Genomic DNA, 21,738 nt, shown 5'->3' on the forward strand with positions numbered 1-21,738 from the left:
TTTAGGACTCCTAGCCTACGTATGGTAACTTAGTGTCAATTGTTATATGAGATGGCTTAAATGCCCTTCCATTTATGACTTTATTGGTCAAAATATGAAGTTCTTCACTAAGTATATCATCTTCTTATCCAAAAATTATCCTCTTTTACTCGGGGAATGAGGACCTATAATCGATTTACTGACACCTCATGGACACCAGGCACCAGATTTTCTGAGACAGCAGTGAACAGGATCTTAGCAGATGTTTAATTAAGTTTGCTCACTCAACTCTAAATTGTTCAAAATCAAAACCTGAATTGCATTTTCTTTTCGGCTAAACGTTCCAAGCTGTGGAAGGAGCTTTGTTGGACTCTTTTCTAAAACATCAGCCTTGAAACAATTTTAATAAAGCTTCTGTAGCCAAATAAATGAAATTCTCATGAGAAGTCACTAAAACTACGAATGTGAGGTCAAGGAAACTTCCCGAAACTCTAGAATTTAAGTAGGATACGCCATATACACTATTAAAAATCCACTTAGAGAAGTTGGCAACGCTATGCTATTTTCTTTGGGAATAAGGAAATCTAATGAAGACTCTGTCCTCAGAAGGAAACCAGACACAGGATTTTTAAAGATTTTTCTTTGGATTGATACACTAATGTTGACATTGTTGTGTGATAATTACTAAATTGTAAAATTTTGACTTATTTAAAGAAGCTGTGACTAAAGCCGAGTTTGTGAATATTTTGAAAACATCACTTTTTGCCTACATATTTTTCTCGATACAATTCATCTTCTGGTGAATAAATTCTTCATTGGAACTATGTAAACAAAGTCACTCATGCCGACTCTTCTAAATTAAAATTAATTGCTCCTGGAGATGCCGGGGATTGAACCCGGGGCCTCATACATGCAAAGCATGCGCTCTACCACTGAGCTACATCCCCATTACATTGCTGCAGTTGTAAAGAACACGACACACAAATAGAACCTCGGCTAATTCGAAAAAATAACCTTGTCTATTTTTTTTTTAATAAAGTTCATCTGAGGACTGTAGATTGCAAAATAGTTAAAAGCCTCAGATGTATATTAACAGAGGTAATAGTTGGACACATTTAACCACATCCAATGATTGTTTAGGACTCCTAGCCTACGTATGGTAACTTAGTGTTATTGTTATATCAGATGGCTTAAATGCCCTTCCATTTATGACTTTATTGGTCAAAATATGAAGTTCTTCACTAAGTATATCATCTTCTTATCCAAAAATTATCCTCTTTTACTCGGGGAATGAGGACCTATAATCGATTTACTGACACCTCATGGACACCAGGCACCAGATTTTCTGAGACAGCAGTGAACAGGATCTTAGCAGATGTTTAATTAAGTTTGCTCAATCAACTCTAAATTGTTCAAAATCAAAACCTGAATTGCATTTTCTTTTCGGCTAAACGTTCCAAGCTGTGGAAGGAGCTATGTTGGACTCTTTTCTAAAACATCAGCCTTGAAACAATTTTAATAAAGCTTCTGTAGCCAAAGAAATGAAATTCTCATGAGAAGTCACTAAAACTACGAATGTGAGGTCAAGGAAACTTCCCGAAACTCTAGAATTTAAGTAGGATATGCCATATACACTATTAAAAACCCACTTAGAGAAGTTGGCAACGCTATGCTATTTTCTTTGGGAATAAGGAAATCTAATGCAGACTCTGTCCTCAGAAGGAAACCAGACACAGGATTTTTAAGACAAGAGAGGATTTGGAGCTTAAAGATTTTTCTTTGGATTGATACACTAATGTTGACATTGTTGTGTGATAATTACTAAATTGTAAAATTTTGACTTATTTAAAGAAGCTGTGACTAAAGCCGAGTTTGTGAATATTTTGAAAACATCACTTTTTGCCTACATATTTTTCTCGATACAATTCATCTTCTGGTGAATAAATTCTTCATTGGAACTATGTAAACAAAGTCACTCATGCCGACTCTTCTAAATTAAAATTAACTGCACCTGGAGATGCCGGGGATTGAACCCGGGGCCTCATACATGCGAAGCATGCGCTCTACCACAGAGCTACATCCCCATTACATTGCTGCCGTTGTAAAGAACACGACACACAAATAGAACCTCGGCTAATTCGAAAAAATAACCTTGTCTATTTTTTTTTTAATAAAGTTCGTCTGAGGACTGTAGATTGCAAAATAGTTAAAAGCCTCAGATGTATATTAACAGAGGTAATAGTTGGACACATTTAACCACATCCAATGATTGTTTAGGACTCCTAGCCTACGTATGGTAACTTAGTGTTATTGTTATATCAGATGGCTTAAATGCCCTTCCATTTATGACTTTATTGGTCAAAATATGAAGTTCTTCACTAAGTATATCATCTTCTTATCCAAAAATTATCCTCTTTTACTCAAGGAATGAGGACCTATAATCGATTTACTGACACCTCATGGACACCAGGCACCAGATTTTCTGAGACAGCAGTGAACAGGATCTTAGCAGATGTTTAATTAAGTTTGCTCAATCAACTCTAAATTGTTCAAAATCAAAACCTGAATTGCATTTTCTTTTCGGCTAAACGTTCCAAGCTGTGGAAGGAGCTATGTTGGACTCTTTTCTAAAACATCAGCCTTGAAACAATTTTAATAAAGCTTCTGTAGCCAAAGAAATGAAATTCTCATGAGAAGTCACTAAAACTACGAATGTGAGGTCAAGGAAACTTCCCGAAACTCTAGAATTTAAGTAGGATATGCCATATACACTATTAAAAACCCACTTAGAGAAGTTGGCAACGCTATGCTATTTTCTTTGGGAATAAGGAAATCTAATGCAGACTCTGTCCTCAGAAGGAAACCAGACACAGGATTTTTAAGACAAGAGAGGATTTGGAGCTTAAAGATTTTTCTTTGGATTGATACACTAATGTTGACATTGTTGTGTGATAATTACTAAATTGTAAAATTTTGACTTATTTAAAGAAGCTGTGACTAAAGCCGAGTTTGTGAATATTTTGAAAACATCACTTTTTGCCTACATATTTTTCTCGATACAATTCATCTTCTGGTGAATAAATTCTTCATTGGAACTATGTAAACAAAGTCACTCATGCCGACTCTTCTAAATTAAAATTAATTGCTCCTGGAGATGCCGGGGATTGAACCCGGGGCCTCATACATGCGAAGCATGCGCTCTACCACTGAGCTACATCCCAATTACATTGCTACAGTTGTAAAGAACACGACACACAAATAGAACCTCGGCTAATTCGAAAAAATAACCTTGTCTATTTTTTTTTTAATAAAGTTCGTCTGAGGACTGTAGATTGCAAAATAGTTAAAAGCCTCAGATGTATATTAACAGAGGTAATAGTTGGACACATTTAACCACATCCAATGATTGTTTAGGACTCCTAGCCTACGTATGGTAACTTAGTGTTATTGTTATATCAGATGGCTTAAATGCCCTTCCATTTATGACTTTATTGGTCAAAATATGAAGTTCTTCACTAAGTATATCATCTTCTTATCCAAAAATTATCCTCTTTTACTCAAGGAATGAGGACCTATAATCGATTTACTGACACCTCATGGACACCAGGCACCAGATTTTCTGAGACAGCAGTGAACAGGATCTTAGCAGATGTTTAATTAAGTTTGCTCAATCAACTCTAAATTGTTCAAAATCAAAACCTGAATTGCATTTTCTTTTCGGCTAAACGTTCCAAGCTGTGGAAGGAGCTATGTTGGACTCTTTTCTAAAACATCAGCCTTGAAACAATTTTAATAAAGCTTCTGTAGCCAAAGAAATGAAATTCTCATGAGAAGTCACTAAAACTACGAATGTGAGGTCAAGGAAACTTCCCGAAACTCTAGAATTTAAGTAGGATATGCCATATACACTATTAAAAACCCACTTAGAGAAGTTGGCAACGCTATGCTATTTTCTTTGGGAATAAGGAAATCTAATGCAGACTCTGTCCTCAGAAGGAAACCAGACACAGGATTTTTAAGACGAGAGGATTTGGAGCTTAAAGATTTTTCTTTGGATTGATACACTAATGTTGACATTGTTGTGTGATAATTACTAAATTGTAAAATTTTGACTTATTTAAAGAAGCTGTGACTAAAGCCGAGTTTGTGAATATTTTGAAAACATCACTTTTTGCCTACATATTTTTCTCGATACAATTCATCTTCTGGTGAATAAATTCTTCATTGGAACTATGTAAACAAAGTCACTCATGCCGACTCTTCTAAATTAAAATTAACTGCACCTGGAGATGCCGGGGATTGAACCCGGGGCCTCATACATGCGAAGCATGCGCTCTACCACAGAGCTACATCCCCATTACATTGCTACAGATGTACAGAACACGACACACAAATAGAACCTCGGCTAATTCGAAAAAATAACCTTGTCTATTTTTTTTTTTAATAAAGTTCGTCTGAGGACTGTAGATTGCAAAATAGTTAAAAGCCTCAGATGTATATTAACAGAGGTAATAGTTGGACACATTTAACCACATCCAATGATTGTTTAGGACTCCTAGCCTACGTATGGTAACTTAGTGTCAATTGTTATATGAGATCGCTTAAATGCCCTTCCATTTATGACTTTATTGGTCAAAATATGAAGTTCTTCACTAAGTATATCATCTTCTTATCCAAAAATTATCCTCTTTTACTCGGGGAATGAGGACCTATAATCGATTTACTGACACCTCATGGACACCAGGCACCAGATTTTCGGAGACAGCAGTGAACAGGATCTTAGCAGATGTTTAATTAAGTTTTCTCACTCAACTCTAAATTGTTCAAAATCAAAACCTGAATTGCATTTTCTTTTCGGCTAAACGTTCCAAGCTGTGGAAGGAGCTATGTTGGACTCTTTTCTAAAACATCAGCCTTGAAACAATTTTAATAAAGCTTCTGTAGCCAAAGAAATGAAATTCTCATGAGAAGTCACTAAAACTACGAATGTAAGGTCAAGGAAACTTCCCGAAACTCTAGAATTTAAGTAGGATACGCCATATACACTATTAAAAATCCACTTAGAGAAGTTGGCAACGCTATGCTATTTTCTTTGGGAATAAGGAAATCTAATGAAGACTCTGTCCTCAGAAGGAAACCAGACACAGGATTTTTAAAGATTTTTCTTTGGATTGATACACTAATGTTGACATTGTTGTGTGATAATTACTAAATTGTAAAATTTTGACTTATTTAAAGAAGCTGTGACTAAAGCCGAGTTTGTGAATATTTTGAAAACATCACTTTTTGCCTACACATTTTTCTCGATACAATTCATTTTCTGGTGAATAAATTCTTCATTGGAACTATGTAAACAAAGTCACTCATGCCGACTCTTCTAAATTAAAATTAACTGCACCTGGAGATGCCGGGGATTGAACCCGGGGCCTCATACATGCAAAGCATGCACTCTACCACTGAGCTACATCCCCATTACATTGCTGCAGTTGTAAAGAACACGACACACAAATAGAACCTCGGCTAATTCGAAAAAATAACCTTGTCTATTTTTTTTTTAATAAAGTTCGTCTGAGGACTGTAGATTGCAAAATAGTTAAAAGCCTCAGATGTATATTAACAGAGGTAATAGTTGGACACATTTAACCACATCCAATGATTGTTTAGGACTCCTAGCCTACGTATGGTAACTTAGTGTTATTGTTATATCAGATGGCTTAAATGCCCTTCCATTTATGACTTTATTGGTCAAAATATGAAGTTCTTCACTAAGTATATCATCTTCTTATCCAAAAATTATCCTCTTTTACTCGGGGAATGAGGACCTATAATCGATTTACTGACACCTCATGGACACCAGGCACCAGATTTTCTGAGACAGCAGTGAACAGGATCTTAGCAGATGTTTAATTAAGTTTGCTCAATCAACTCTAAATTGTTCAAAATCAAAACCTGAATTGCATTTTCTTTTCGGCTAAACGTTCCAAGCTGTGGAAGGAGCTATGTTGGACTCTTTTCTAAAACATCAGCCTTGAAACAATTTTAATAAAGCTTCTGTAGCCAAAGAAATGAAATTCTCATGAGAAGTCACTAAAACTACGAATGTGAGGTCAAGGAAACTTCCCGAAACTCTAGAATTTAAGTAGGATATGCCATATACACTATTAAAAACCCACTTAGAGAAGTTGGCAACGCTATGCTATTTTCTTTGGGAATAAGGAAATCTAATGCAGACTCTGTCCTCAGAAGGAAACCAGACACAGGATTTTTAAGACAAGAGAGGATTTGGAGCTTAAAGATTTTTCTTTGGATTGATACACTAATGTTGACATTGTTGTGTGATAATTACTAAATTGTAAAATTTTGACTTATTTAAAGAAGCTGTGACTAAAGCCGAGTTTGTGAATATTTTGAAAACATCACTTTTTGCCTACATATTTTTCTCGATACAATTCATCTTCTGGTGAATAAATTCTTCATTGGAACTATGTAAACAAAGTCACTCATGCCGACTCTTCTAAATTAAAATTAACTGCACCTGGAGATGCCGGGGATTGAACCCGGGGCCTCATACATGCGAAGCATGCGCTCTACCACAGAGCTACATCCCCATTACATTGCTACAGATGTACAGAACACGACACACAAATAGAACCTCGGCTAATTCGAAAAAATAACCTTGTCTATTTTTTTTTTTTAATAAAGTTCGTCTGAGGACTGTAGATTGCAAAATAGTTAAAAGCCTCAGATGTATATTAACAGAGGTAATAGTTGGACACATTTAACCACATCCAATGATTGTTTAGGACTCCTAGCCTACGTATGGTAACTTAGTGTCAATTGTTATATGAGATCGCTTAAATGCCCTTCCATTTATGACTTTATTGGTCAAAATATGAAGTTCTTCACTAAGTATATCATCTTCTTATCCAAAAATTATCCTCTTTTACTCGGGGAATGAGGACCTATAATCGATTTACTGACACCTCATGGACACCAGGCACCAGATTTTCGGAGACAGCAGTGAACAGGATCTTAGCAGATGTTTAATTAAGTTTTCTCACTCAACTCTAAATTGTTCAAAATCAAAACCTGAATTGCATTTTCTTTTCGGCTAAACGTTCCAAGCTGTGGAAGGAGCTATGTTGGACTCTTTTCTAAAACATCAGCCTTGAAACAATTTTAATAAAGCTTCTGTAGCCAAAGAAATGAAATTCTCATGAGAAGTCACTAAAACTACGAATGTGAGGTCAAGGAAACTTCCCGAAACTCTAGAATTTAAGTAGGATACGCCATATACACTATTAAAAATCCACTTAGAGAAGTTGGCAACGCTATGCTATTTTCTTTGGGAATAAGGAAATCTAATGAAGACTCTGTCCTCAGAAGGAAACCAGACACAGGATTTTTAAAGATTTTTCTTTGGATTGATACACTAATGTTGACATTGTTGTGTGATAATTACTAAATGGTAAAATTTTGACTTATTTAAAGAAGCTGTGACTAAAGCCGAGTCTGTGAATATTTTGAAAACATCACTTTTTGCCTACATATTTTTCTTGATACAATTCATCTTGTGGTGAATAAATTCTTCATTGGAACTATGTAAACAAAGTCACTCATGCCGACTCTTCTAAATTAAAATTAACTGCACCTGGAGATGCCAGGGATTGAACCCGGGGCCTCATACATGCGAAGCATGCGCTCTACCACTGAGCTACATCCCCATTACATTGCTACAGTTGTTCAGAACACGACACACAAATAGAACCTCGGCTAATTCGAAAAAATAGCCTTGTCTATTTTTTTTTTAATAAAGTTCGTCTGAGGACTGTAGATTGCAAAATAGTTAAAAGCCTCAGATGTATATTAACAGAGGTAATAGTTGGACACATTTAACCACATCCAATGATTGTTTAGGACTCCTAGCCTACGTATGGTAACTTAGTGTCAATTGTTATATGAGATGGCTTAAATGCCCTTCCATTTATGACTTTATTGGTCAAAATATGAAGTTCTTCACTAAGTATATCATCTTCTTATCCAAAAATTATCCTCTTTTACTCGGGGAATGAGGACCTATAATCGATTTACTGACACCTCATGGACACCAGGCACCAGATTTTCTGAGACAGCAGTGAACAGGATCTTAGCAGATGTTTAATTAAGTTTGCTCACTCAACTCTAAATTGTTCAAAATCAAAACCTGAATTGCATTTTCTTTTCGGCTAAACGTTCCAAGCTGTGGAAGGAGCTATGTTGGACTCTTTTCTAAAACATCAGCCTTGAAACAATTTTAATAAAGCTTCTGTAGCCAAAGAAATGAAATTCTCATGAGAAGTCACTAAAACTACGAATGTGAGGTCAAGGAAACTTCCCGAAACTCTAGAATTTAAGTAGGATACGCCATATACACTATTAAAAATCCACTTAGAGAAGTTGGCAACGCTATGCTATTTTCTTTGGGAATAAGGAAATCTAATGAAGACTCTGTCCTCAGAAGGAAACCAGACACAGGATTTTTAAAGATTTTTCTTTGGATTGATACACTAATGTTGACATTGTTGTGTGATAATTACTAAATGGTAAAATTTTGACTTATTTAAAGAAGCTGTGACTAAAGCCGAGTCTGTGAATATTTTGAAAACATCACTTTTTGCCTACATATTTTTCTTGATACAATTCATCTTGTGGTGAATAAATTCTTCATTGGAACTATGTAAACAAAGTCACTCATGCCGACTCTTCTAAATTAAAATTAACTGCACCTGGAGATGCCAGGGATTGAACCCGGGGCCTCATACATGCGAAGCATGCGCTCTACCACTGAGCTACATCCCCATTACATTGCTACAGTTGTTCAGAACACGACACACAAATAGAACCTCGGCTAATTCGAAAAAATAGCCTTGTCTATTTTTTTTTTAATAAAGTTCGTCTGAGGACTGTAGATTGCAAAATAGTTAAAAGCCTCAGATGTATATTAACAGAGGTAATAGTTGGACACATTTAACCACATCCAATGATTGTTTAGGACTCCTAGCCTACGTATGGTAACTTAGTGTCAATTGTTATATGAGATGGCTTAAATGCCCTTCCATTTATGACTTTATTGGTCAAAATATGAAGTTCTTCACTAAGTATATCATCTTCTTATCCAAAAATTATCCTCTTTTACTCGGGGAATGAGGACCTATAATCGATTTACTGACACCTCATGGACACCAGGCACCAGATTTTCTGAGACAGCAGTGAACAGGATCTTAGCAGATGTTTAATTAAGTTTGCTCACTCAACTCTAAATTGTTCAAAATCAAAACCTGAATTGCATTTTCTTTTCGGCTAAACGTTCCAAGCTGTGGAAGGAGCTATGTTGGACTCTTTTCTAAAACATCAGCCTTGAAACAATTTGAATAAAGCTTCTGTAGCCAAAGAAATGAAATTCTCATGAGAAGTCACTAAAACTACGAATGTGAGGTCAAGGAAACTTCCCGAAACTCTAGAATTTAAGTAGGATACGCCATATACACTATTAAAAACCCACTTAGAGAAGTTGGCAACGCTATGCTATTTTCTTTGGGAATAAGGAAATCTAATGCAGACTCTGTCCTCAGAAGGAAACCAGAAACAGGATTTTTAAGACAAGAGAGGATTTGGAGCTTAAAGATTTTTCTTTGGATTGATACACTAATGTTGATATTGTTGTGTGATAATTACTAAATTGTAAAATTTTGACTTATTTAAAGAAGCTGTGACTAAAGCCGAGTTTGTGAATATTTTGAAAACATCACTTTTTGCCTACATATTTTTCTTGATACAATTCATCTTGTGGTGAATAAATTCTTCATTGGAACTATGTAAACAAAGTCACTCATGCCGACTCTTCTAAATTAAAATTAATTGCACCTGGAGATGCCGGGGATTGAACCCGGGGCCTCATACATGCAAAGCATGCGCTCTACCACTGAGCTACATCCCCATTACATTGCTGCAGCCTTACAGAACACGACACACAAATAGAACTTTGGCTCATTCGAAAAAATAATCGATTTACTGACACCTCATGGACACCAGGCACCAGATTTTCTGAGACAGCAGTGAACAGGATCTTAGCAGATGTTTAATTAAGTTTGCTCACTCAACTCTAAATTGTTCAAAATCAAAACCTGAATTGCATTTTCTTTTCGGCTAAACGTTCCAAGCTGTGGAAGGAGCTATGTTGGACTCTTTTCTAAAACAACAGCCTTGAAACAATTTGAATAAAGCTTCTGTAGCCAAAGAAATGAAATTCTCATGAGAAGTCACTAAAACTACGAATGTGAGGTCAAGGAAACTTCCCGAAACTCTAGAATTTAAGTAGGATACGCCATATACACTATTAAAAACCCACTTAGAGAAGTTGGCAACGCTATGCTATTTTCTTTGGGAATAAGGAAATCTAATGCAGACTCTGTCCTCAGAAGGAAACCAGACACAGGATTTTTAAGACAAGAGAGGATTTGGAGCTTAAAGATTTTTCTTTGGATTGATACACTAATGTTGACATTGTTGTGTGATAATTACTAAATGGTAAAATTTTGACTTATTTAAAGAAGCTGTGACTAAAGCCGAGTCTGTGAATATTTTGAAAACATCACTTTTTGCCTACATATTTTTCTTGATACAATTCATCTTGTGGTGAATAAATTCTTCATTGGAACTATGTAAACAAAGTCACTCATGCCGACTCTTCTAAATTAAAATTAACTGCACCTGGAGATGCCAGGGATTGAACCCGGGGCCTCATACATGCGAAGCATGCGCTCTACCACTGAGCTACATCCCCATTACATTGCTACAGTTGTACAGAACACGACACACAAATAGAACCGCGGCTAATTCGAAAAAATAACCTTGTCTATTTTTTTTTTAATAAAGTTCGTCTGAGGACTGTAGATTGCAATATAGTTAAAAGCCTCAGATGTATATTAACAGAGGTAATAGTTGGACACATTTAACCACATCCAATGATTGTTTAGGACTCCTAGCCTACGTATGGTAACTTAGTGTCAATTGTTATATGAGATGGCTTAAATGCCCTTCCATTTATGACTTTATTGGTCAAAATATGAAGTTCTTCACTAAGTATATCATCTTCTTATCCAAAAATTATCCTCTTTTACTCGGGGAATGAGGACCTATAATCGATTTACTGACACCTCATGGACACCAGGCACCAGATTTTCTGAGACAGCAGTGAACAGGATCTTAGCAGATGTTTAATTAAGTTTGCTCACTCAACTCTAAATTGTTCAAAATCAAAACCTGAATTGCATTTTCTTTTCGGCTAAACGTTCCAAGCTGTGGAAGGAGCTATGTTGGACTCTTTTCAAAAACATCAGCCTTGAAACAATTTGAATAAAGCTTCTGTAGCCAAAGAAATGAAATTCTCATGAGAAGTCACTAAAACTACGAATGTGAGGTCAAGGAAACTTCCCGAAACTCTAGAATTTAAGTAGGATACGCCATATACACTATTAAAAACCCACTTAGAGAAGTTGGCAACGCTATGCTATTTTCTTTGGGAATAAGGAAATCTAATGCAGACTCTGTCCTCAGAAGGAAACCAGACACAGGGTTTTTAAGACAAGAGAGGATTTGGAGCTTAAAGATTTTTCTTTGGATTGATACACTAATGTTGACATTGTTGTGTGATAATTACTAAATTGTAAAATTTTGACTTATTTAAAGAAGCTGTGACTAAAGCCGAGTCTGTGAATATTTTGAAAACATCACTTTTTGCCTACATATTTTTCTTGATACAATTCATCTTGTGGTGAATAAATTCTTCATTGGAACTATGTAAACAAAGTCACTCATGCCGACTCTTCTAAATTAAAATTAACTGCACCTGGAGATGCCAGGGATTGAACCCGGGGCCTCATACATGCGAAGCATGCGCTCTACCACTGAGCTACATCCCCATTACATTGCTACAGTTGTTCAGAACACGACACACAAATAGAACCTCGGCTAATTCGAAAAAATAGCCTTGTCTATTTTTTTTTTAATAAAGTTCGTCTGAGGACTGTAGATTGCAAAATAGTTAAAAGCCTCAGATGTATATTAACAGAGGTAATAGTTGGACACATTTAACCACATCCAATGATTGTTTAGGACTCCTAGCCTACGTATGGTAACTTAGTGTCAATTGTTATATGAGATGGCTTAAATGCCCTTCCATTTATGACTTTATTGGTCAAAATATGAAGTTCTTCACTAAGTATATCATCTTCTTATCCAAAAATTATCCTCTTTTACTCGGGGAATGAGGACCTATAATCGATTTACTGACACCTCATGGACACCAGGCACCAGATTTTCTGAGACAGCAGTGAACAGGATCTTAGCAGATGTTTAATTAAGTTTGCTCACTCAACTCTAAATTGTTCAAAATCAAAACCTGAATTGCATTTTCTTTTCGGCTAAACGTTCCAAGCTGTGGAAGGAGCTATGTTGGACTCTTTTCTAAAACATCAGCCTTGAAACAATTTGAATAAAGCTTCTGTAGCCAAAGAAATGAAATTCTCATGAGAAGTCACTAAAACTACGAATGTGAGGTCAAGGAAACTTCCCGAAACTCTAGAATTTAAGTAGGATACGCCATATACACTATTAAAAACCCACTTAGAGAAGTTGGCAACGCTATGCTATTTTCTTTGGGAATAAGGAAATCTAATGCAGACTCTGTCCTCAGAAGGAAACCAGACACAGGATTTTTAAGACAAGAGAGGATTTGGAGCTTAAAGATTTTTCTTTGGATTGATACACTAATGTTGATATTGTTGTGTGATAATTACTAAATTGTAAAATTTTGACTTATTTAAAGAAGCTGTGACTAAAGCCGAGTTTGTGAATATTTTGAAAACATCACTTTTTGCCTACATATTTTTCTTGATACAATTCATCTTGTGGTGAATAAATTCTTCATTGGAACTATGTAAACAAAGTCACTCATGCCGACTCTTCTAAATTAAAATTAATTGCACCTGGAGATGCCGGGGATTGAACCCGGGGCCTCATACATGCAAAGCATGCGCTCTACCACTGAGCTACATCCCCATTACATTGCTGCAGCATTACAGAACACGACACACAAATAGAACTTTGGCTCATTCGAAAAAATAATCGATTTACTGACACCTCATGGACACCAGGCACCAGATTTTCTGAGACAGCAGTGAACAGGATCTTAGCAGATGTTTAATTAAGTTTGCTCACTCAACTCTAAATTGTTCAAAATCAAAACCTGAATTGCATTTTCTTTTCGGCTAAACGTTCCAAGCTGTGGAAGGAGCTATGTTGGACTCTTTTCTAAAACAACAGCCTTGAAACAATTTGAATAAAGCTTCTGTAGCCAAAGAAATGAAATTCTCATGAGAAGTCACTAAAACTACGAATGTGAGGTCAAGGAAACTTCCCGAAACTCTAGAATTTAAGTAGGATACGCCATATACACTATTAAAAACCCACTTAGAGAAGTTGGCAACGCTATGCTATTTTCTTTGGGAATAAGGAAATCTAATGCAGACTCTGTCCTCAGAAGGAAACCAGACACAGGATTTTTAAGACAAGAGAGGATTTGGAGCTTAAAGATTTTTCTTTGGATTGATACACTAATGTTGACATTGTTGTGTGATAATTACTAAATGGTAAAATTTTGACTTATTTAAAGAAGCTGTGACTAAAGCCGAGTCTGTGAATATTTTGAAAACATCACTTTTTGCCTACATATTTTTCTTGATACAATTCATCTTGTGGTGAATAAATTCTTCATTGGAACTATGTAAACAAAGTCACTCATGCCGACTCTTCTAAATTAAAATTAACTGCACCTGGAGATGCCAGGGATTGAACCCGGGGCCTCATACATGCGAAGCATGCGCTCTACCACTGAGCTACATCCCCATTACATTGCTACAGTTGTACAGAACACGACACACAAATAGAACCGCGGCTAATTCGAAAAAATAACCTTGTCTATTTTTTTTTTAATAAAGTTCGTCTGAGGACTGTAGATTGCAATATAGTTAAAAGCCTCAGATGTATATTAACAGAGGTAATAGTTGGACACATTTAACCACATCCAATGATTGTTTAGGACTCCTAGCCTACGTATGGTAACTTAGTGTCAATTGTTATATGAGATGGCTTAAATGCCCTTCCATTTATGACTTTATTGGTCAAAATATGAAGTTCTTCACTAAGTATATCATCTTCTTATCCAAAAATTATCCTCTTTTACTCGGGGAATGAGGACCTATAATCGATTTACTGACACCTCATGGACACCAGGCACCAGATTTTCTGAGACAGCAGTGAACAGGATCTTAGCAGATGTTTAATTAAGTTTGCTCACTCAACTCTAAATTGTTCAAAATCAAAACCTGAATTGCATTTTCTTTTCGGCTAAACGTTCCAAGCTGTGGAAGGAGCTATGTTGGACTCTTTTCAAAAACATCAGCCTTGAAACAATTTGAATAAAGCTTCTGTAGCCAAAGAAATGAAATTCTCATGAGAAGTCACTAAAACTACGAATGTGAGGTCAAGGAAACTTCCCGAAACTCTAGAATTTAAGTAGGATACGCCATATACACTATTAAAAACCCACTTAGAGAAGTTGGCAACGCTATGCTATTTTCTTTGGGAATAAGGAAATCTAATGCAGACTCTGTCCTCAGAAGGAAACCAGACACAGGGTTTTTAAGACAAGAGAGGATTTGGAGCTTAAAGATTTTTCTTTGGATTGATACACTAATGTTGACATTGTTGTGTGATAATTACTAAATTGTAAAATTTTGACTTATTTAAAGAAGCTGTGACTAAAGCCGAGTTTGTGAATATTTTGAAAACATCACTTTTTGCCTACATATTTTTCTCGATACAATTCATCTTCTGGTGAATAAATTCTTCATTGGAACTATGTAAACAAAGTCACTCATGCCGACTCTTCTAAATTAAAATTAATTGCACCTGGAGATGCCGGGGATTGAACCCGGGGCCTCACACATGCAAAGCATGCGCTCTACCACTGAGCTACATCCCCATTACATTGCTGCAGCATTACAGAACACGACACACAAATAGAACCTTCGGCTCATTCGAAAAAATAATCGATTTACTGACACCTCATGGACACCAGGCACCAGATTTTCTGAGAAAGCAGTGAACAGGATCTTAGCAGATGTTTAATTAAGTTTGCTCACTCAACTCTAAATTGTTCAAAATCAAAACCTGAATTGCATTTTCTTTTCGGCTAAACGTTCCAAGCTGTGGAAGGAGCTATGTTGGACTCTTTTCTAAAACATCAGCCTTGAAACAATTTTAATAAAGCTTCTGTAGCCAAAGAAATGAAATTCTCATGAGAAGTCACTAAAACTACGAATGTGAGGTCAAGGAAACTTCCCGAAACTCTAGAATTTAAGTAGGATACGCCATATACACTATTAAAAACCCACTTAGAGAAGTTGGCAACGCTATGCTATTTTCTTTGGGAATAAGGAAATCTAATGCAGACTCTGTCCTCAGAAGGAAACCAGACACAGGATTTTTAAGACAAGAGAGGATTTGGAGCTTAAAGATTTTTCTTTGGATTGATACACTAATGTTGACATTGTTGTGTGATAATTACTAAATTGTAAAATTTTGACTTATTTAAAGAAGCTGTGACTAAAGCCGAGTTTGTGAATATTTTGAAAACATCTCTTTTTGCCTACATATTTTTCTCGATACAATTCATCTTCTGGTGAATAAATTCTTCATTGGAACTATGTAAACAAAGTCACTCATGCCGACTCTTCTAAATTAAAATTAATTGCACCTGGAGATGCCGGGGATTGAACCCGGGGCCTCATACATGCAAAGCATGCGCTCTACCACTGAGCTACATCCCCATTACACTGCTGCAGCATTACAGAACACGACACACAAATAGAACCTCGGCTCATTCGAAAAAATAACCTTGTCTATTTTTTTTTAATAAAGTTCATCTGAGGACTGTAGATTGCAAAATAGTTAAAAGCCTCAGATGTATATTAACAGAGGTAATAGTTGGACACATTTAATCACATCCAATGATTGTTTAGGACTCCTAGCCTACGTATGGTAACTTAGTGTCAATTGTTATATCAGATGGCTTAAATGCCCTTCCATTTATGACTTTATTGGTCAAAATATGAAGTTCTTCACTAAGTATATCATCTTCTTATCCAAAAATTATCCTCTTTTACTCGGGGAATGAGGACCTATAATCGATTTACTGACACCTCATGGACACCAGGCACCAGATTTTCTGAGACAGCAGTGAACAGGATCTTAGCAGATGTTTAATTAAGTTTGCTCACTCAACTCTAAATTGTTCAAAATCAAAACCTGAATTGCATTTTCTTTTCGGCTAAACGTTCCAAGCTGTGGAAGGAGCTATGTTGGACTCTTTTCTAAAACAACAGCCTTGAAACAATTTGAATAAAGCTTCTGTAGCCAAAGAAATGAAATTCTCATGAGAAGTCACTAAAACTACGAATGTGAGGTCAAGGAAACTTCCCGAAACTCTAGAATTTAAGTAGGATACGCCATATACACTATTTAAAACCCACTTAGAGAAGTTGGCAACGCTATGCTATTTTCTTTGGGAATAAGGAAATCTAATGCAGACTCTGTCCTCAGAAGGAAACCAGACACAGGATTTTTAAGACAAGAGAGGATTTGGAGCTTAAAGATTTTTCTTTGGATTGATACACTAATGTTGACATTGTTGTGTGATAATTACTAAATTGTAAAATTTTGACTTATTTAAAGAAGCTGTGACTAAAGCCGAGTTTGTGAATATTTTGAAAACATCACTTTTTGCCTACATATTTTTCTCGATACAATTCATCTTCTGGTGAATAAATTCTTCATTGGAACTATGTAAACAAAGTCACTCATGCCGACTCTTCTAAATTAAAATTAATTGCACCTGGAGATGCCGGGGATTGAACCCGGGGCCTCATACATGCAAAGCATGCGCTCTACCACTGAGCTACATCCCCATTACACTGCTGCAGCATTACAGAACACGACACACAAATAGAACCTCGGCTCATTCGAAAAAATAACCTTGTCTATTTTTTTTTAATAAAGTTCATCTGAGGACTGTAGATTGCAAAATAGTTAAAAGCCTCAGATGTATATTAACAGAGGTAATAGTTGGACACATTTAATCACATCCAATGATTGTTTAGGACTCCTAGCCTACGTATGGTAACTTAGTGTCAATTGTTATATCAGATGGCTTAAATGCCCTTCCATTTATGACTTTATTGGTCAAAATATGAAGTTCTTCACTAAGTATATCATCTTCTTATCCAAAAATTATCCTCTTTTACTCGGGGAATGAGGACCTATAATCGATTTACTGACACCTCATGGACACCAGGCACCAGATTTTCTGAGACAGCAGTGAACAGGATCTTAGCAGATGTTTAATTAAGTTTGCTCACTCAACTCTAAATTGTTCAAAATCAAAACCTGAATTGCATTTTCTTTTCGGCTAAACGTTCCAAGCTGTGGAAGGAGCTATGTTGGACTCTTTTCTAAAACAACAGCCTTGAAACAATTTGAATAAAGCTTCTGTAGCCAAAGAAATGAAATTCTCATGAGAAGTCACTAAAACTACGAATGTGAGGTCAAGGAAACTTCCCGAAACTCTAGAATTTAAGTAGGATACGCCATATACACTATTTAAAACCCACTTAGAGAAGTTGGCAACGCTATGCTATTTTCTTTGGGAATAAGGAAATCTAATGCAGACTCTGTCCTCAGAAGGAAACCAAACACAGGATTTTTAAGACAAGAGAGGATTTGGAGCTTAAAGATTTTTCTTTGGATTGATACACTAATGTTGACATTGTTGTGTGATAATTACTAAATGGTAAAATTTTGACTTATTTAAAGAAGCTGTGACTAAAGCCGAGTCTGTGAATATTTTGAAAACATCACTTTTTGCCTACATATTTTTCTTGATACAATTCATCTTGTGGTGAATAAATTCTTCATTGGAACTATGTAAACAAAGTCACTCATGCCGACTCTTCTAAATTAAAATTAACTGCACCTGGAGATGCCAGGGATTGAACCCGGGGCCTCATACATGCGAAGCATGCGCTCTACCACTGAGCTACATCCCCATTACATTGCTACAGTTGTACAGAACACGACACACAAATAGAACCGCGGCTAATTCGAAAAAATAACCTTGTCTATTTTTTTTTTAATAAAGTTCGTCTGAGGACTGTAGATTGCAATATAGTTAAAAGCCTCAGATGTATATTAACAGAGGTAATAGTTGGACACATTTAACCACATCCAATGATTGTTTAGGACTCCTAGCCTACGTATGGTAACTTAGTGTCAATTGTTATATGAGATGGCTTAAATGCCCTTCCATTTATGACTTTATTGGTCAAAATATGAAGTTCTTCACTAAGTATATCATCTTCTTATCCAAAAATTATCCTCTTTTACTCGGGGAATGAGGACCTATAATCGATTTACTGACACCTCATGGACACCAGGCACCAGATTTTCTGAGACAGCAGTGAACAGGATCTTAGCAGATGTTTAATTAAGTTTGCTCACTCAACTCTAAATTGTTCAAAATCAAAACCTGAATTGCATTTTCTTTTCGGCTAAACGTTCCAAGCTGTGGAAGGAGCTATGTTGGACTCTTTTCAAAAACATCAGCCTTGAAACAATTTGAATAAAGCTTCTGTAGCCAAAGAAATGAAATTCTCATGAGAAGTCACTAAAACTACGAATGTGAGGTCAAGGAAACTTCCCGAAACTCTAGAATTTAAGTAGGATACGCCATATACACTATTAAAAACCCACTTAGAGAAGTTGGCAACGCTATGCTATTTTCTTTGGGAATAAGGAAATCTAATGCAGACTCTGTCCTCAGAAGGAAACCAGACACAGGGTTTTTAAGACAAGAGAGGATTTGGAGCTTAAAGATTTTTCTTTGGATTGATACACTAATGTTGACATTGTTGTGTGATAATTACTAAATTGTAAAATTTTGACTTATTTAAAGAAGCTGTGACTAAAGCCGAGTTTGTGAATATTTTGAAAACATCACTTTTTGCCTACATATTTTTCTCGATACAATTCATCTTCTGGTGAATAAATTCTTCATTGGAACTATGTAAACAAAGTCACTCATGCCGACTCTTCTAAATTAAAATTAATTGCACCTGGAGATTTACTGACACCTCATTGAACCCGGGGCCTCACACATGCAAAGCATGCGCTCTACCACTGAGCTACATCCCCATTACATTGCTGCAGCATTACAGAACACGACACACAAATAGAACCTTCGGCTCATTCGAAAAAATAATCGATTTACTGACACCTCATGGACACCAGGCACCAGATTTTCTGAGAAAGCAGTGAACAGGATCTTAGCAGATGTTTAATTAAGTTTGCTCACTCAACTCTAAATTGTTCAAAATCAAAACCTGAATTGCATTTTCTTTTCGGCTAAACGTTCCAAGCTGTGGAAGGAGCTATGTTGGACTCTTTTCTAAAACATCAGCCTTGAAACAATTTTAATAAAGCTTCTGTAGCCAAAGAAATGAAATTCTCATGAGAAGTCACTAAAACTACGAATGTGAGGTCAAGGAAACTTCCCGAAACTCTAGAATTTAAGTAGGATACGCCATATACACTATTAAAAACCCACTTAGAGAAGTTGGCAACGCTATGCTATTTTCTTTGGGAATAAGGAAATCTAATGCAGACTCTGTCCTCAGAAGGAAACCAGACACAGGATTTTTAAGACAAGAGAGGATTTGGAGCTTAAAGATTTTTCTCTGGATTGATACACTAATGTTGACATTGTTGTGTGATAATTACTAAATTGTAAAATTTTGACTTATTTAAAGAAGCTGTGACTAAAGCCGAGTTTGTGAATATTTTGAAAACATCTCTTTTTGCCTACATATTTTTCTCGATACAATTCATCTTCTGGTGAATAAATTCTTCATTGGAACTATGTAAACAAAGTCACTCATGCCGACTCTTCTAAATTAAAATTAATTGCACCTGGAGATGCCGGGGATTGAACCCGGGGCCTCATACATGCAAAGCATGCGCTCTACCACTGAGCTACATCCCCATTACACTGCTGCAGCATTACAGAACACGACACACAAATAGAACCTCGGCTCATTCGAAAAAATAACCTTGTCTATTTTTTTTTAATAAAGTTCATCTGAGGACTGTAGATTGCAAAATAGTTAAAAGCCTCAGATGTATATTAACAGAGGTAATAGTTGGACACATTTAATCACATCCAATGATTGTTTAGGACTCCTAGCCTACGTATGGTAACTTAGTGTCAATTGTTATATCAGATGGCTTAAATGCCCTTCCATTTATGACTTTATTGGTCAAAATATGAAGTTCTTCACTAAGTATATCATCTTCTTATCCAAAAATTATCCTCTTTTACTCGGGGAATGAGGACCTATAATCGATTTACTGACACCTCATGGACACCAGGCACCAGATTTTCTGAGACAGCAGTGAACAGGATCTTAGCAGATGTTTAATTAAGTTTGCTCACTCAACTCTAAATTGTTCAAAATCAAAACCTGAATTGCATTTTCTTTTCGGCTAAACGTTCCAAGCTGTGGAAGGAGCTATGTTGGACTCTTTTCTAAAACAACAGCCTTGAAACAATTTGAATAAAGCTTCTGTAGCCAAAGAAATGAAATTCTCATGAGAAGTCACTAAAACTACGAATGTGAGGTCAAGGAAACTTCCCGAAACTCTAGAATTTAAGTAGGATACGCCATATACACTATTAAAAACCCACTTAGAGAAGTTGGCAACGCTATGCTATTTTCTTTGGGAATAAGGAAATCTAATGCAGACTCTGTCCTCAGAAGGAAACCAGACACAGGATTTTTAAGACAAGAGAGGATTTGGAGCTTAAAGATTTTTCTTTGGATTGATACACTAATGTTGACATTGTTGTGTGATAATTACTAAATGGTAAAATTTTGACTTATTTAAAGAAGCTGTGACTAAAGCCGAGTCTGTGAATATTTTGAAAACATCACTTTTTGCCTACATATTTTTCTTGATACAATTCATCTTGTGGTGAATAAATTCTTCATTGGAACTATGTAAACAAAGTCACTCATGCCGACTCTTCTAAATTAAAATTAACTGCACCTGGAGATGCCAGGGATTGAACCCGGGGCCTCATACATGCGAAGCATGCGCTCTACCACTGAGCTACATCCCCATTACATTGCTACAGTTGTACAGAACACGACACACAAATAGAACCTCGGCTAATTCGAAAAAATAACCTTGTCTATTTTTTTTTTAATAAAGTTCGTCTGAGGACTGTAGATTGCAAAATAGTTAAAAGCCTAAGATGTATATTAACAGAGGTAATAGTTGGACACATTTAACCACATCCAATGATTGTTTAGGACTCCTAGCCTACGTATGGTAACTTAGTGTCAATTGTTATATGAGATGGCTTAAATGCCCTTCCATTTATGACTTTATTGGTCAAAATATGAAGTTCTTCACTAAGTATATCATCTTCTTATCCAAAAATTATCCTCTTTTACTCGGGGAATGAGGACCTATAATCGATTTACTGACACCTCATGGACACCAGGCACCAGATTTTCTGAGACAGCAGTGAACAGGATCTTAGCA

At 36.1% G+C, this 21,738-nt stretch overlaps 18 non-coding genes across 18 annotated transcripts; all 18 read right to left on the bottom strand.

Moving 5' to 3' along the window:
* Positions 1-854: 854 nt before the first annotated feature.
* On the bottom strand, positions 855-926 carry TRNAA-UGC (transfer RNA alanine (anticodon UGC)). Its single transcript has one exon. It is a non-coding gene; the product is annotated as a tRNA-Ala (tRNA).
* A 1,065-nt stretch (positions 927-1,991) lies between these two features.
* TRNAA-CGC (transfer RNA alanine (anticodon CGC)) lies at positions 1,992-2,063 on the bottom strand. The gene has a single exon. It is a non-coding gene; the product is annotated as a tRNA-Ala (tRNA).
* Positions 2,064-4,263: 2,200 nt separating this feature from the next.
* TRNAA-CGC (transfer RNA alanine (anticodon CGC)) lies at positions 4,264-4,335 on the bottom strand. The gene has a single exon. It is a non-coding gene; the product is annotated as a tRNA-Ala (tRNA).
* Positions 4,336-5,378: 1,043 nt separating this feature from the next.
* On the bottom strand, positions 5,379-5,450 carry TRNAA-UGC (transfer RNA alanine (anticodon UGC)). Its single transcript has one exon. It is a non-coding gene; the product is annotated as a tRNA-Ala (tRNA).
* A 1,065-nt stretch (positions 5,451-6,515) lies between these two features.
* TRNAA-CGC (transfer RNA alanine (anticodon CGC)) lies at positions 6,516-6,587 on the bottom strand. The gene has a single exon. It is a non-coding gene; the product is annotated as a tRNA-Ala (tRNA).
* Positions 6,588-7,631: 1,044 nt separating this feature from the next.
* Positions 7,632-7,703, bottom strand: TRNAA-CGC (transfer RNA alanine (anticodon CGC)). Its single transcript has one exon. It is a non-coding gene; the product is annotated as a tRNA-Ala (tRNA).
* Positions 7,704-8,745: 1,042 nt separating this feature from the next.
* On the bottom strand, positions 8,746-8,817 carry TRNAA-CGC (transfer RNA alanine (anticodon CGC)). Its single transcript has one exon. It is a non-coding gene; the product is annotated as a tRNA-Ala (tRNA).
* A 1,066-nt stretch (positions 8,818-9,883) lies between these two features.
* TRNAA-UGC (transfer RNA alanine (anticodon UGC)) lies at positions 9,884-9,955 on the bottom strand. Its single transcript has one exon. It is a non-coding gene; the product is annotated as a tRNA-Ala (tRNA).
* Positions 9,956-10,729: 774 nt separating this feature from the next.
* TRNAA-CGC (transfer RNA alanine (anticodon CGC)) lies at positions 10,730-10,801 on the bottom strand. Its single transcript has one exon. It is a non-coding gene; the product is annotated as a tRNA-Ala (tRNA).
* A 1,066-nt stretch (positions 10,802-11,867) lies between these two features.
* On the bottom strand, positions 11,868-11,939 carry TRNAA-CGC (transfer RNA alanine (anticodon CGC)). The gene has a single exon. It is a non-coding gene; the product is annotated as a tRNA-Ala (tRNA).
* Positions 11,940-13,005: 1,066 nt separating this feature from the next.
* On the bottom strand, positions 13,006-13,077 carry TRNAA-UGC (transfer RNA alanine (anticodon UGC)). The gene has a single exon. It is a non-coding gene; the product is annotated as a tRNA-Ala (tRNA).
* Positions 13,078-13,851: 774 nt separating this feature from the next.
* On the bottom strand, positions 13,852-13,923 carry TRNAA-CGC (transfer RNA alanine (anticodon CGC)). Its single transcript has one exon. It is a non-coding gene; the product is annotated as a tRNA-Ala (tRNA).
* Positions 13,924-14,989: 1,066 nt separating this feature from the next.
* Positions 14,990-15,061, bottom strand: TRNAA-UGC (transfer RNA alanine (anticodon UGC)). The gene has a single exon. It is a non-coding gene; the product is annotated as a tRNA-Ala (tRNA).
* A 775-nt stretch (positions 15,062-15,836) lies between these two features.
* TRNAA-UGC (transfer RNA alanine (anticodon UGC)) lies at positions 15,837-15,908 on the bottom strand. Its single transcript has one exon. It is a non-coding gene; the product is annotated as a tRNA-Ala (tRNA).
* Positions 15,909-16,973: 1,065 nt separating this feature from the next.
* Positions 16,974-17,045, bottom strand: TRNAA-UGC (transfer RNA alanine (anticodon UGC)). The gene has a single exon. It is a non-coding gene; the product is annotated as a tRNA-Ala (tRNA).
* A 1,065-nt stretch (positions 17,046-18,110) lies between these two features.
* Positions 18,111-18,182, bottom strand: TRNAA-CGC (transfer RNA alanine (anticodon CGC)). The gene has a single exon. It is a non-coding gene; the product is annotated as a tRNA-Ala (tRNA).
* A 1,919-nt stretch (positions 18,183-20,101) lies between these two features.
* TRNAA-UGC (transfer RNA alanine (anticodon UGC)) lies at positions 20,102-20,173 on the bottom strand. The gene has a single exon. It is a non-coding gene; the product is annotated as a tRNA-Ala (tRNA).
* A 1,065-nt stretch (positions 20,174-21,238) lies between these two features.
* On the bottom strand, positions 21,239-21,310 carry TRNAA-CGC (transfer RNA alanine (anticodon CGC)). The gene has a single exon. It is a non-coding gene; the product is annotated as a tRNA-Ala (tRNA).
* Positions 21,311-21,738: the final 428 nt, after the last annotated feature.

Source organism: Pelobates fuscus, chromosome 12 (assembly GCF_036172605.1).
Source record: "Pelobates fuscus isolate aPelFus1 chromosome 12, aPelFus1.pri, whole genome shotgun sequence".
Taxonomy (NCBI): Eukaryota; Metazoa; Chordata; class Amphibia; order Anura; family Pelobatidae; genus Pelobates; species Pelobates fuscus.